The 14,981-nt window shown below is 41.6% G+C and overlaps 1 pseudogene; it reads right to left on the reverse strand.

Annotated features, from left to right (window-relative positions):
* Positions 1-73: 73 nt before the first annotated feature.
* Positions 74-14,912, reverse strand: LOC147795564 (putative flavin-containing monoamine oxidase A; annotated as a pseudogene).
* Positions 14,913-14,981: the final 69 nt, after the last annotated feature.

Below are 14,981 nucleotides of genomic sequence, written 5' to 3' on the forward strand. Positions count from 1 at the left end.
TTTATTTACTATGCCATGATGATAAGTGAATAGCTGGTTGAACACAAGTCAAAACTTCACAGACGAGTGATAATTAAGTTGCTGCGAATTGGTTTAATGTCATGAACTAAAACAAGGAATAGGAAAATAGCCAATATTCTGGAATATTTTGGGTACAGAAAAAGCTGCAGAACTGAGAGTCCCTGCCCGGATGATTTCACACTGTTGCTTATCACAAAAGTGAACAAGTGCCAAACTGCCCTTAAATATCATGACAAACGTTGGAAATTGGGTCAATGGGACACAAAGGAGCATTTACAAGAAAGAACTGCATTTAAAAAGCTGCATGAGGCCCTTTAAGCGCAGGATGTATGCAAATTACCTACAATTTGAGCCAAGATTTCTCCAAAAAACGACTGCATACCAACACATTTTTGTGCAGTACTCACCAAAGTCATGCAGATTGATAAGTCCAAACAGAGACATGGAAGGGATACTGGATTTGTAGGACCGAATGTCCTTGTTGCCTAGCAACAACAGCTTCTTGCTTGTGGTGTATTGTGGGTATTTTTCCAGACCAAGTTCTTCCATGAGCCAGAGGAGGTGATGCTGAGTGCTAAATCAAATAAAAACCGATATTGATATCCAAAGATATTTGACCAACCAATGCCACAAATCATCATGGAAGAGTAAAAGGCTAAGATTAAATCTGAACAAGCTGAATACGCTAAACTAAATACACTTTGCAATTATTGCCTATCAGACGCATCACTGTAGACTTGCATGAAATGGACGACTGTACATGAACTACCTGCACTGAATATCACTGGCATAGCACTACCATGCCAGTTTGTACAAACGCATAAATTTAGACATGCTGAAAACAATGCCATAAAATTACACTCCTTGCAGGTACTTACTTCCCAACCCACTGACCTCCCAAGTCCCATACATCTTTCCCATGAGCCCCTTGCAATTTGGTCGACAACATCCAACCTCCAACTTTGTCTAGAACAAAGAATTACAATATAAATACCTGAAAATCAGCTCCTGAATCCGGTTATACCCCTCTTTAAAGTCCACTAACGGGCTTTTGAAGATCTAACAGGATTGAGGCAACCCCCTTGCGGCCACTGTTATAATGCAAGGAATGTGCCATTGGCTTTCTGTACAGTAAAGGATTTCAAGCCTAAGAGACCAACCCCAACTTCTTTGGGGTGCCAGTTCTTTGTTTTCTTAGGGGCCAACTTTGGAAAGTTGTTCATGTAAGTTGTAACATTTCTGGCCTTTCTGATGGAGGCTATACTTTAGGGATTTTTTAGATGCTTTTTGAAGGAAAGAAAAAGAAGCAGACAGAAAATTTAGCCTTTCTCGCATCATTTTGCCAATAAAAAATTTTTAAGGGGGGGTCATTTCTGGGGGGAAAGAAAGCCCCCATTGCCTCCACTGCTGCCCCAGATTCTCCCTTGAGTTGAATTGATTTTGAATGAAAACTGTGGGAGGGTAAAAAAAGTAAATCTCTAGACCAACTGTACCTGGCTTGCATCCTTACACACAGCTTCAGACTGTATGGGTCGATATGGGCCAGCAGCTCAAACTGCCAACCTAATTTTGATGCAGCTAATGTAAGTTTAATCTTGAATGAGGAAAACTTCCATATTTAACCATTACAAGTTTTGAGTTGCACAAACATCACCAGGTTTATAAGGGGGAATCTCTTGGGCTAAGGGAGATTTTAGAGATGTGGGGCTCTGTATGTATGGGGAAACAAGCTTGAGAAATCTTGTGTGTATTTATTTGAAACTTGTGACGGTCTGACAAGGAATTCTAGCCTATGACTGTATAATATCATGCCTGAAAATGTTTCTACCTTTGGCTTCAAGAACAAGCACTCTGCAGTCTGGTTTCTCTTGCAGAAGTCTGTAGGCAGTGGTCAATCCAGCTACCCCAGCTCCTATCACGAGCACATCCCAGTCTGCTGATGACTTGGAGCTCGGATTGAGTGAAAAGCTGGCCTCCATCTTCGAAACCTACATTTGACCCTGTTCTATAAAGTGAAAGAAACCCTGCTTTTAGGATGGCACAGCAAATTCACAAATTTCTTCACTGCCATACTATGATGGCTGTATCTGAATTTGTTCTTGGGTTAGGTCTAGGTCTTGCATCAAAGTCTAAAAACTAATGTTACTATGCCAACAAATACAAAAGCCCATTAGCACCGACCCCTAAAATAAATATTAAAAGCTGGGCAATCTGTATTATGGATTTTATTCACAATCCACTGTTCAAGGATTCAGATTTCATTATATATAATGGATTCAAAATCCATTCTTACAGATTGCCAATCCGTTACTATGGATTTCCCATCCCTTATTTTTGATTCACCAGCGTAAATCCATTATTATGGATTAGCAATCTGTTATTAAGGATTCAAAACGCATTAATAATGAATTCACAATCTGTAACTAGTATAATTCCAATCCATTAGTACATGTTGGCAATTCATTAGTACTGATTCGAAAACCATTATTACAATTTCGCAATTATTTATTACGGATTCAAAATCTGATAAAATTGATAACCGGTGAGTGACTTGAATAGAATGAGGAAATGTAAAGAACTCACATTTGGGGTTTTAAACTAGTAAGTATGACGTGTATGATCACAATCAGATACATGTAGATGTTGCTATGGCAAGCAGGCAAACTCCAGCGAAAACTCCCTGTAATGTACAAGTTCGTTTTGGCAGATTTTGAAACTACAATATTGCCAAACGTTATTTGAGTTTTGATTTTGTTTCGATAATGATTTTGATAACAGGCTTTCGTAAAAAAATTATGTTCAGATTTCAAATATTCAAAGTATTAAATCGGTGCCTGGCAGTCGGCAATACCACAGCAGCTGCTACATGTATATGGCAAGGACACCTGATAACCGAAGCTTAACGCTATCGATCCAACTCATCTAAACATGCCTGAACTGCTGGGCCACACACACAAGTATATGTAGGTCTGGGCCTAAAATCATTCCAGTGTTTCCCACCACTGGCAAATCTCACCTTAACACGTCGAACTTCCGCTTCAACTTCTAGGGAAATGAAATCGGAAGAAATTCAGAGCCAGCTTGGCTTCAACTAGCCTAACTTGGACCTTGGATTCGGTACCGCCCAAGTGAAATGCACGGCGCGAGCACTAGTTTGCTGGACCCAACAGGCCCAGCATGCAGCGTACCTGCCGGCCGATCTCCCGCTCGCGCCGTTGTGTCATATGTAAAAATAATGAACTCACATTGTGTTTTTACCTAACCTCACCTCTGGACACATGCACCTGACCTTACCCCCAGGCCCTCACACCCACATCGATTTTTCCAGCTGTTGTTTTGACAAAAATCTTATCTCATAAACAGTTTCAATCCCTTTGTCCTGTCTTTTGTCCAAGAAACAATTATTAGTTATAAGAACTTTGAAATACTTTCCCAGAGCAAATGGCCACCTCAAAATCTCTAATCTATCTATGCACTGCACCAACAGTAATCGTATTAGAGTGAAGCATGGGTATCAGTGGCATATCCACTTTTTAGTCCTGGGAATGTGGCATGAAAACTTGGGAACAATTGCCCAATTTTTTCCCTATCTAAGTAAGATCCCTCCCTCTCAAAATGGAGGTGCTAGTTCTGTTTCTGAAGTGTTGGCAATTTCAATTCCTAGGAAAAAAATGGGCAAGATGTCCAGGGGAGGGGGAGGAACAAATGACCTCCCCTGATGGATATTCTACTGCATGGTATGCAATGGCAATTGGAACAGATGATCATTTAATGAAATGCTGGATAACAATCACCAAAATCCATGTGGTCCTTCCATCTTGATGCCGGAAGCTGTTACACTCCTAGTCCAAGGAAAGCATATGAATCGTCCCATTGCAGCATCAGTCATACCAAAGTCTTCTGACCACCAATGCTGCCAAGGCAGCCACCCCTATCATGCCCCCGAGTGATGCCCACCCCCACGTCTCCTTGACCTCTTCCTCCTTGTAGTGCCGCCAGCCATCCAGCGCAGCCAGGATTTCGTCCCGGATGTGTTGAGGGTCCAAACGGCGCAGTACCTCGTTGGCGGCACACATTCCGGACTGCACCGCTCCGCTCAGGTAGCCACAGTGATGGGTGGCTGACTCGGTGCCGGCCCAGTGCACCCTGGGAAGGGGACAAGATATTGGAGAATGAGCTGGTTCATTTTTCAAGCAAACGTGGAAGCAACATGAATTCGACATCATGAAAAATTTCCCAAGAAATTCCTTTGAGTTGAAATGTATTCGATTTTGCAAATTCCCAACACAAATATTTGACTCGAGGTTACAATTTCGTATTTGTGTTCTTTTTTGTATGAAGCAGCTATTAGGCCTCAATCAAATAAATTTGGCTATGGCCAGAAGCAAGGCATGCCTAAGGGTAGCTGTTGACTGCCAACTAACTCCATAACCCACAACCAACTGGAGTAGCTAAGAAATTTAGAGGCAGCCTTACTTTATCTACCACAATTTTCCAGTAGTGTTGCCTGTTGGTTGGCCTTAGGCAATGCACTCCCTTTAGATCTACAGGTGTGGATGGCAACACCTGTCCCACCGCTGCATCACCGCTGCATCACCGATTACTAATAGCCTTGTTTTGTAATTCAGTACTGAGGGAACCAATGACATAAAATTATTTGTGCAGCGTGGCACAGTCCATAAACGTGGTGCGATGCAACAATAGCAAAATGAAGTGATGATGGGGCTTCACAGCAGTAGTTACTACGGGTTTTTCTAGCAAGCTTGCACATTGATAAGAAGCTGATCAGTTGTGAAACAAATGTTTATATTTAAGCTTGCCCCTATAGGCTTCAAGCTGGACCAAAAGAGGGTGCTATTTCCTAAGCAACAGAGGCTCCTTTAGTACTAAGAGTGCAATACTGGTTCATGAATGACTAGGAAACGTAAGCATTCCAGTCGCATCGCTATCAACAAAAAGAATGCTCCCAACCAATGAGGCTCTTTGAACTGATGAGGGGTGCTTCTGCCCGAAGCAGATAAAGTGATTACATACTTGATGAGATATTTTACCTGTCAAATGGCATTCGGAGGCCTCCATGGAAGTAAGTCATTGCTCCTGGTGTCATGATATTGACAGGACAGCCGCCATTGAAAGGTTCTAGAGCCCAGTCCTTACAAAGGGAATTCAGAAAGAAAAGGAATTGTTAAATTTGGAGATATTGGGCTGTTCACTGGGACAACAACATCTTAAAATATGAAATCCAAAAGCATGTATGTTGATCAAAGGAAATTCAGGGATGTAGTACTATGGAATTGCAGATATTGGCAAATTAAGTTACATGTGTTTATGCGTCTCAGATGTAAAGAGTAAAATGGCACATGCCTGATTTTAATATTAACAAGAACCAAAACTGCTGCACCAAGACCTACAAACATTAAGGAGTTGGTTACAAAAACTGGCAGAACATTGTTGAGAAAACAAGTCTGTTCTATGTAGGCGATTTGAGGCTGTGTACAAAAGTTATGGCTGTGGCTGACAGTATATCATACCTCTATCAGAAATGGCTGTAGCTGCTAGTCTCAGGCTTCTCTAAGTACAGCCAGAACATTAAGATGCACCTTAGCATAGGTAACCAAGTATTAATAGAATGGGCCAGATTGGAATCCATCAGCCTTCATGAACTGCCAGTGAAGCTCACCTTTTCCTTGTAGTCTAGTGGCTCCTTGGCTTTGGGTCCCAAGAACTCAGCTAAGGCATCTAGTATGGCAGCTTTTCTGACCTCTGGCTGATACACAGAAAAATGACATGCAATCTTTTTTCAAAGAAGCCCATTCAAATTCTTTCACATTTCAACTCTGAAGATCAAGGCATACAAATCAGGGAAAAAAAAAACAACCGGAAAACCTGAATTTCCAAACTTCAACACTGCCAACAAAATGGAACCATCACACTTTTCAAAGCACCTGCATTATTTCTCAGCCTGCTCGCTCAAATCTTGCTTTTTTACTTAATCTTAATTTCTTACTTAATCTTGCTATTAAAACTTACCTCGATGTTGCTCCACTCTCTGCCGTTGGCATAAAATCCCACAAGGGCTGGACTGCCTTTGGGCGACGTAGCGTCAAACGTCAACTGGAGAGGGCCTGAGCTGAGACCTTCAATAGTCGGCTTACCCCCATTGCTGACAATCTCTCCTGATAAACCATCCTCCCTCCAAAATGCCTACAAACGGAAACAAGGTGTGATCTGTCATTGCGAAAGCAAACACTAAGACTTATAGAGTACCCAAGTGTGACGTCATATCGTGGAGAATACAGACATCTATATAATCTATTTCTGAAGCAAGAGTGTTACTGCTTGAAGTATCAGCACACTCCAGACGTATGTACAGTGCATGTAGCCATGTACATGTACTGTACATATAGACTGTGCATGAGTAATGATTTAGTGAGATTTTAGGGCAACCAACTGGGCTTGCATGTGCACTAAGTCAACTGAACTTAAGTACGGTAGTGGCTTTAATTAATGGGCATATGGATGATACTGCAAAAAAAATACGATGACCGAGGTAGATGGCAAGGCAAAAACTGGTCGTTATTAATTTCAAGCTCTGTCAAATGCAATTCTGTGCGTGCTGATTCGTAATACTTTATTGATATCACAAGTGTCATCAACTGTTTTGGACATAGGAAATAATGAGCCCACGAAGAAAATGGGGGAGACGTGGGAGTCGAAGACCATTAACAAAGACCAGGCAAAAGAATTTAGGGCCAAGAAACCAAAACCAACTTACTGTTTTATAGGTGACAAGGAACTTGAAAAGAAAGATGAGCCATGGGCGAGTGGCTGGCTATGCTAATCCTCTCAAGGGGGAGAACAGGGGTGTATCCAATGTCGGCTGTAAACAAGTGTTTAGAACAAAATCTTATTGTGTCTCAGTATTCAAGCCTTTTCAATTATCGAGGAACATAACCTTTTACACACTCTTCATCTTTAAATTCGACAGTGATGCAGTGTTCTTCACGAGGGGTTTTAGCAGGACAAGCCCCCTGCCAAAAGTTTAGGTTACCCCCAACAGTTTTGCCGCCCCACCAAAATTCTCACCGCCCAGCTTTTTTTCTACTGGATTTTCCCCATTCGAATGCCTTCTCCACTGTCTTTACAGTTTCTCTGCATGTAAGTGTAAAGGAGTTTACTACACTTTGTAGAACAAACATGATGACTTTTCCAACATCAATATTCATCACAACGGCATTGCATTTGGCAGCGGTTTTTATTAAATCCAGATGCAGTACGTGAGCTAAAAATTCTCGGCTGGTTCCAATCTGCCTAGTCATAGCATTTTCATTTTGTCACAACAAGAACCAATTAACCTTGAGGGTGTTTTTCTCGGAAAATACAGCCAATTTCCTAGTTCCAGATTTTTCCTAGTTCTGGGTCGCTTATAAAACCCTACCTCTTTTGTGTTGTTGTTTAGTTCTACATTCTCTGACAAGTTCAGTTGTTTTCAGGAAAGTTCTAGAAAAGGATTTTTTTTGCCAGATTTCCAATTGGCCAAAAACTGAACACATTTTTTTCTAGTTTTGGATCATGCATCAAGTGCATGCATAATATTGCAAACTCAACGACCACTCACAATAATTCAAGGCTGTGGAGAACACTTGTGATGGATTAAATCATTCAAGTTCATGAATAATGCCCCCTCTCCTTGCCCACACTAAGACCTCAGAAAATTCATTTTGAGTTAAAAGCTGATTACAGATCATAGTCGGTCACTTTAAAAAAAAAGGAGAGGCACGCATAAGCAAAATCTGATTACTCAAATCAACTTACTGGAACAATGCAGGGGAGTTGCGACAATAACATAGCGAGAGGTGAACTGTTTCCCGGCTGCAGTTATTACAGTGACCTTGTCAGCCTCCAGCCTCTGCTGGTCGATGTGATCTACAGGCTGGCCTAATAACACATTCTCCTGGCCTATTCGTTCGGCTAAAATGGTGGACATTTGCTGTGCACCACCCTAGAAACACAAAGGGAAATGACAAATCAGTCATCTGTTCTCAAGTTCAATGCTTTGCCGATGATCATCCAATACGGACACAACACTGTCAGGGCAGAAATTTGTTCTTGAAAGGGCAAGGCAAGATCTCATTTGCAAAGGGCACTTGTATTAGAAAATCAACTTGTCTATGGGGACATTTCAATGGGCATGGAGGCAAAGACCAGAGGTATCAAGGCGGTTGCCTCCAATGCCTCCCTGAAGTTCCTGCCCTACACAGTGGAGCATTTTGATCATCTTTGAAGCAACACTGAGGCAGGAGTAATGAAAACGTACCTGTACAAACTCATCCCAAAATACTATTAATCCATCTCACAGCAATTCCCCCCCCCCCCAGAACTTGGCAGTAACATGCTCGATTGCTATGAAACTTAGCATGCATAAAAAGACACACATTTTCAGTAAACTGTAAAGTTTCCATTCAATAGGGTTTCGATGTTATGCTGCTGTGAAATTCCTGGCCTCGTGCCTTTGTACCCGTCTGCACTGAGCGCATCAGTGGATACAATTTGGATTATTGTGGACCTGTCTCATAAAAATGTGCATTGCAAGAGAACAGCATATCTGATTTTCAATAAAAATGATGTAAAAAGGAACGAAGGATGTCACTGAAAAAAGCTCTTCAAGTCTCAGCGCATGAAAAAGTGCACTGCAGCAGAACTGTAGGAATGTCAAGGAGAGCAGATTCTCTCCCCCCACTCTTGTAGGGTGAAAATATCTTTTTTGGTTAAACACAACACTACTTCTGACTACAATTTTCCCTTTCTGTTCAGGAAACCTACATGTAACTTCAAGGATCCTTCTACATTTGCTCTCCTCAGGTCTCATCACTGTGAACGCCATTAACCACAATGTTGTGAAGATAATTGTCAGCATAAATTACATTTAGACTAGATTAGATTAGACTCCTAATCCTAATGCTACTAATGTCCTAGCCGCAGTGGGCATTATCACCTCTCAGCAAGCATTATCAAATGTTAATACATGGTCAAGTTGTACGTTGTTGAATAGGGAGACTGTCTGAGGTATTTATGAATTTTTGTAAAGGCGAATATTGCATTTACATTGATGTATAAGAATACACAACTCACATATTTCATGTGAAGTTCTAAAGACAGCAGTAACCAATTTTTTTTTCAGAACTGGACTTAATTGATATAAAACGATCAAAATCATACAAAACAATATGAATGCAGATCCACAGTAGCCCTAGTAATCAGCTTTTGCTCAAAAATGCATTGGCAAAGGTCAAAGGACAAAGGTCACAGGTTACCTTTATTTTGAATTCCTGAGCATCTCCTTGTGTCCCCCATTTAACGTTCTCATATTGCCAGCAGAACCGACATAATGAAAGAAGAACAAAGCGGACAATGTGCGAGGTGGGGCGCCAAGTATTTGGTTGACTGCTATGTCAATAGCATCACGAGCCTCTACAGTGTTAAAGAAAAGGAAAGAAGAAACAATGTCATTTGGAACTGTTCAAATGTCTCCTGATACTTTTCTCCTATTTGCACTTTTTTTTGTCCGGTTTGGCCTTCATGATGTATTCAAGCAATTTGGATGATTGAAATCCCTTCCCGCCAAATCAACAAATGCATCCTATCTGTGAGGACAAAGCATGGCCAAAAGGTCGATAAATTTCCTGCTGCAGTTCATTACCAATCTGGTTCATGGACAAACAAAACAACACTACGAAATCCCAAACAATGCTCACTCAAACCACATTTTCATATTCTGATTGCGAACCACATGTGTTCATAAGTATTCCCAGTCGATTTAACTGCCAACGAAACTTAATCAGGGCTTACATGTCTTCTGTAGAACTGCGAACAGTTTTTAGAAATAAAGTTAAATATAACCTTAATTTGCCATCAGCCTTTCACTTCAGCTCAAACACATCAGGATTGCAAACCTTCAGGATTCCTATAACTTACCCGATGTCCACATTGTTTGCCGTACAATAGTGTCTAGCGTCATACTGTCTAAGACATCGGCATCTGGTCCATTCATTGGATTGCCCTCAGGAATGCTGGCAGCAATTTTGTCAGTCTGTACAAAAGGTCATCAACTTTCTTATTAGTCACAGATTGGAGAAATCGAGAACTTCAATAAAATAGAGTCTTTTGAGAAACAGAGATAGTTTGTGGTGATAGCCAAAACCATATATTTTCGTCATTGGAAAGCGTTAGCTGAACTTAAGTGCTTAAGAAAAGAAATCCACTTCTTGGAAAGCTAAATCCAGGGCTGAGAAGAGAATCAACGGAAACCGATCGTTGTTTCAAGCCAGGGAGTCAGACTATAAGACTGTTCGCTCGTCTTAAAACTGTAAGTTGAGTATTTTGTTGTAGAAAGCTATTTTGTATAATTTTCAGTCATTTTGCTTTAATCATTGTATGCAAGATAAATTCGAAATGTCAAGATTACCTTTTATAAGAAATAGTCCATGTTTGTGTGGAAATCCCGTGCACACTGCTTGAATTCATGTTTGCACAACGGCAACGCCCATGCGGCTTGCATTATTCATAGTGACTATTGTGTACACATGCATAGCCCAACCTTTGTAGATTTAACGCGACACGGTGTTGTGTAGAAAAAATCATCGATTTTGGGTATTATCTCTGCATATTTTGGAGTTTTATTGTAAATACGGTATTAGCCTTATACGTTGTAGTTACAAATTCCACAGGACTCCCTTTAGTGGAGTTTCAGTCATAGAATCTTCCTCTTTGGGGGAGAGGCTGCCCCGTTACCCTGAAGAGAACCAGGAGGGAACAGAGGACCTAGAAAGGGGGACTTGCAACCACATTACCTCGTCAAATCGGCGGAGATCCCCAGAGCATTCAGCTGGTGGAGCGACGACACACTGGAGGACATGCATGAGTACCCGTGAGGGGGGGTAGTAATATAATGAATTTGTAATGATGTGATAAATGTATTTTTAGTTTGGGGTAAACTCTTGAAAAACTCACAAGCTCTATCAAGGATTTTGTGGAATTGTAAATAATAATACATTTCTTTTTTACTTTCTTGTTGTACAGATTACTACCAGTTCCTGAAAGTTTCTTTTTTTTGTGGCTTTGTTGTCAGTGAGTGGAGATAAGGAAAAAGTGATCAATCTATATATTTCGGACCCCGTTTGTGCAAAGAGGTTTACCGCAGTTTGTGGATAGAGTTTGAGTTTACCGACGACGCTTATGATGTACTGACAATGGTGATCGTTGGCTGCCTACCGTTATGCATAGCCAGCCTCGTGTCCCGAAAAACCATCGCATATGTTTTGTACATGTACATGTACACGTACATTGCATTGCACAAGCGTGTACATGTACACGCAGTGCATGTGACTGGTACCTGCGGCGCAACATTGTTTTGCGGAGTGTGCGTGGGTGCCAGTGGAAGGACTGTGCCACGCCTGAGCGGCCCCCATGCTCTGCTCCAATGGAGGGGCTGCTTCATTTTTATGACGCGAGCTGGAAATTGTAAACTTATCTTTGCCTGAACATATTTCTTTTGTCCTTTTTTATTCAAGGGCGCATTTTGACGCTTGTTTTTACTCTGCCTTTTCAAAGTCAACTGATCATGCTCGGCTCATCTCAAGCATGTCTCAAGTCACAAACATGAGGTTCTGCTAAAAATGCTCCGGAAACTAAAATAATTTCGTCATCAAATCTTTCGATGAAGAAATTCCTCCTGAAGAATATCCTAGCCAATATTTCACGCTGTAAATGCAATCAGATTTGGGGCCAAATTACAGACGAAAGTGGACTGGAAATTGCCCCAGAATGCATCACAGAGCGTCTAGAATCCAAAATTTTCTGGGGCTCTTAAGCTTAAGCCCAGACCCCACACCGTAAGGGCTTCGCACTCGCAATTTTGTCTACCGCCCTGCCAAAATTTTCGGCTGTGGAGAACACTGACTAATGCTTGAAGTGAATAATCTTTGTGGCCAAGCGAGGCTGGAATTCTTGGAGTCGGCTTTCGGAAAAAAAAATTCCTGTTGTCCAGGCTTTAAGCAAATTCTGTGCTTTAACATTAATAACAGCTCCATGAAATTGGCCCGAGCTCAGGTCAATTGGTGAATCCAGCAATTTTTACATTGGGTAGATATTAATTTATATTGGTGATGCACGCATGTGCTTGTGATAAAATTGAAGAGGTGACTTAGATCAGACTCCCACCCACAACCTCCTGCTTACTGATGCAGGTGTCTAAACACTCAGCTGCCAAGCTTACCAGGGTCTGCTGGCCCATCTTTGTTGCAGTGTCTCTTGGGAGTTGGAGCTAACACACGTTAACACACTCTAATTTTCATCTGAGAGTGTACAAAACTGTACGGTCTTTGCATGCACACAATGCACAGGGCAGCAATGGCACTTATCTGCCTGTGTGACCTTTCTTTTTTTCACTAGCAAGGACTTACATGTATGCAAGCAGCCCAAAGAGCAATAATACTGCCATTTATACCCAGCAAGAAATGAGACCGAGGGGTACCCCCAACATGTCCAATCCCTATACACATTCCAGACTATTGTTACTTAACACATCCCCCCAAGATGTCCTGCGAGACAGTGACCAGCACAAAGCAGGGGGGGGCTTCTCTCCGTCTCATACCTTGCTGCATATGTAGCCATTACATTGAGGCCACCATGCATTTCAGTGGACATGGACCCAATCTCATAGCACACCTGCATGTAAGCCTAAATTAAACCTACCAATAAAAATGCAGCACTGTTACTCTGTATGATGTCAGGCATTCCCAGTAGTGGCTGAGAAAGAGATTGAACAAAAGATTCAATACAAACCTTTAGCCTCTACAACCAGAACTTTGCACCCTGGCTTTTGTTGCTGGAGTCGGTAGGCAGCAGTCAGGCCAGCACTACCAGCCCCTACGATGATGACGTCCCACTCTGGTGGTGATGTCGAGACGGATCCGTCCGCCATATTGCCAGTTCCTTGAATACCACTTCAAGTTGTCTTACTGATGAAAATAAGACAGAAGATGAAACAATGTCAAAAGATGTGACTCTGGTGGTGATGTCGAGACGGATCCGTCCGCCATATTGCCAGTTCCTTGAATACCACTTCAAGTTGTCTTACTGATGAAAATAAGACAGAAGATGAAACAATGTCAAAAGATGTGACTCTGGTGGTGATGTCGAGACGGATCCGTCCGCCATATTGCCAGTTCCTTGAATACCACTTCAAGTTGTCTTACTGATGAAAATAAGACGGAAGATGAAACAATGTCAAAAGATGTGACTCTGGTGGTGATGTCGAGACGGATCCGTCCGCCATATTGCCAGTTCCTTGAATACCACTTCAAGTTGTCTTACTGATGAAAATAAGACAGAAGATGAAACAATGTCAAAAGATGTGACTCTGGTGGTAATGTCGAGACGGATCCGTCCGCCATATTGCCAGTTCCTTGAATACCACTTCAAGTTGTCTTACTGATGAAAATAAGACAGAAGATGAAACAATGTCAAAAGATGTCACAGCATAACTTACTAAAAGTAGGTAAAATTTCTAAGGGCAATGAGGGGACACCCTTGTCTGAGTATCAGCCATTGTTTAACAGAATTCTAAACTACAAAACAACTCTGCAAAAAGTGTACAGGTTAGACAGGGGGTACCCAGAGGAGTGCACACATTTTTTCAAGGATGCACTGAAAGCAAATACCGGTTTACATTCACGGCATTTCAAAGTTTCAAATTGGGAGATCCTGTAGGGTAAGGTCGTGGACTTTCTCTTGGGGGCATGTGAACCTGTGGCCCCCTCCCTGTTATGCCACTGTCTATCAGACACCAATACCAACATCTCTTCAATGAGCCTTTTGCGAGTTAAATATGAATAAAATCTGGAGTTAAATCTGATTGCAAGTGAACATAATTTGAATTTCCCAGACAAAAGACTCTAGTTCTTAGTTTTGCTCAGTTCATTTATTTTCCACATAATGTTACTCTACAAAACAGTTTCACAAAGTGTCTACATGTGGATGGGGGCCCCAAGAAGCAGTGCTTGTCGAGTGGGGGCCCCAAGAAGCAGTGCTTGTCGTGTGGGGGCCCCAATTACGAATAAACATAGTTCCACAAAGACAATAACACAGGAACACTTTGCAAATAACAGAACAAATATTAAATACGGCACATGTACATGATCATGAGGCCTTTGCCTGCTGCAGCCCTGTGAGGAAGAAATTAATCATTACTCAAATAGTTAATTACATGTAGTAATTTAATTTTGTATTTGTGTATGAATGCTGAGAGACTAGATGCACATTTTAGGGAAAAATCGATGGAACTCCATAACTTGGGACCTACGTTTCACAGTAGATGTAGCGAGCTTAGTACTTGCAAACGAGCGATGAAATGCATCACTTTGCCTTGTAAAGTGGTAATGAAAATCTTCGTTTCTTCAAAACATTGAGCAAATTGATTGCGGTAGCTGGAAGTTATTAAGTTGATACATGAAAGAGCCCAACTGGAAAGAATAGATGTCAGTGATTTTAGGGTATTACAGTTGTAAAAAAAGAGGATGACTACACTCACGAAAGTGAACATTATTAATTATGCACCAATGCCTTTTTAAAAATCAAAGGAGTCGTCACCTGCGACCCCACCACAGCAACTGTGAAGTTTTACCTGTTTACCCCGTACTTCTGTTTTTTCCTCAAGTCCTCCTGTCAATGCCACGGTTCATCAAAGCTAAATTTGGATGTAGGCCTATTTCTGATGATATAACTGCAGGGAATTGAGCCTGTTTTTTGGTTTTTTTTTAAATAGAGAGAGGCGCTGCATTCTACTACAATGTGAGTACTGCAGCACAGGAGCCCGTCCTACTTATTGCGATCTCCATCCAGAGGGCGGTGTTTACAGGACACTTGATCGAGGGGGCGGGGCAAAGATGCGTCGGAACAAA

Source organism: Acanthaster planci, unplaced genomic scaffold, assembly GCF_054643075.1.
Source record: "Acanthaster planci isolate LZ-2023a unplaced genomic scaffold, COTS_SCS Contig4, whole genome shotgun sequence".
Taxonomy (NCBI): Eukaryota; Metazoa; Echinodermata; class Asteroidea; order Valvatida; family Acanthasteridae; genus Acanthaster; species Acanthaster planci.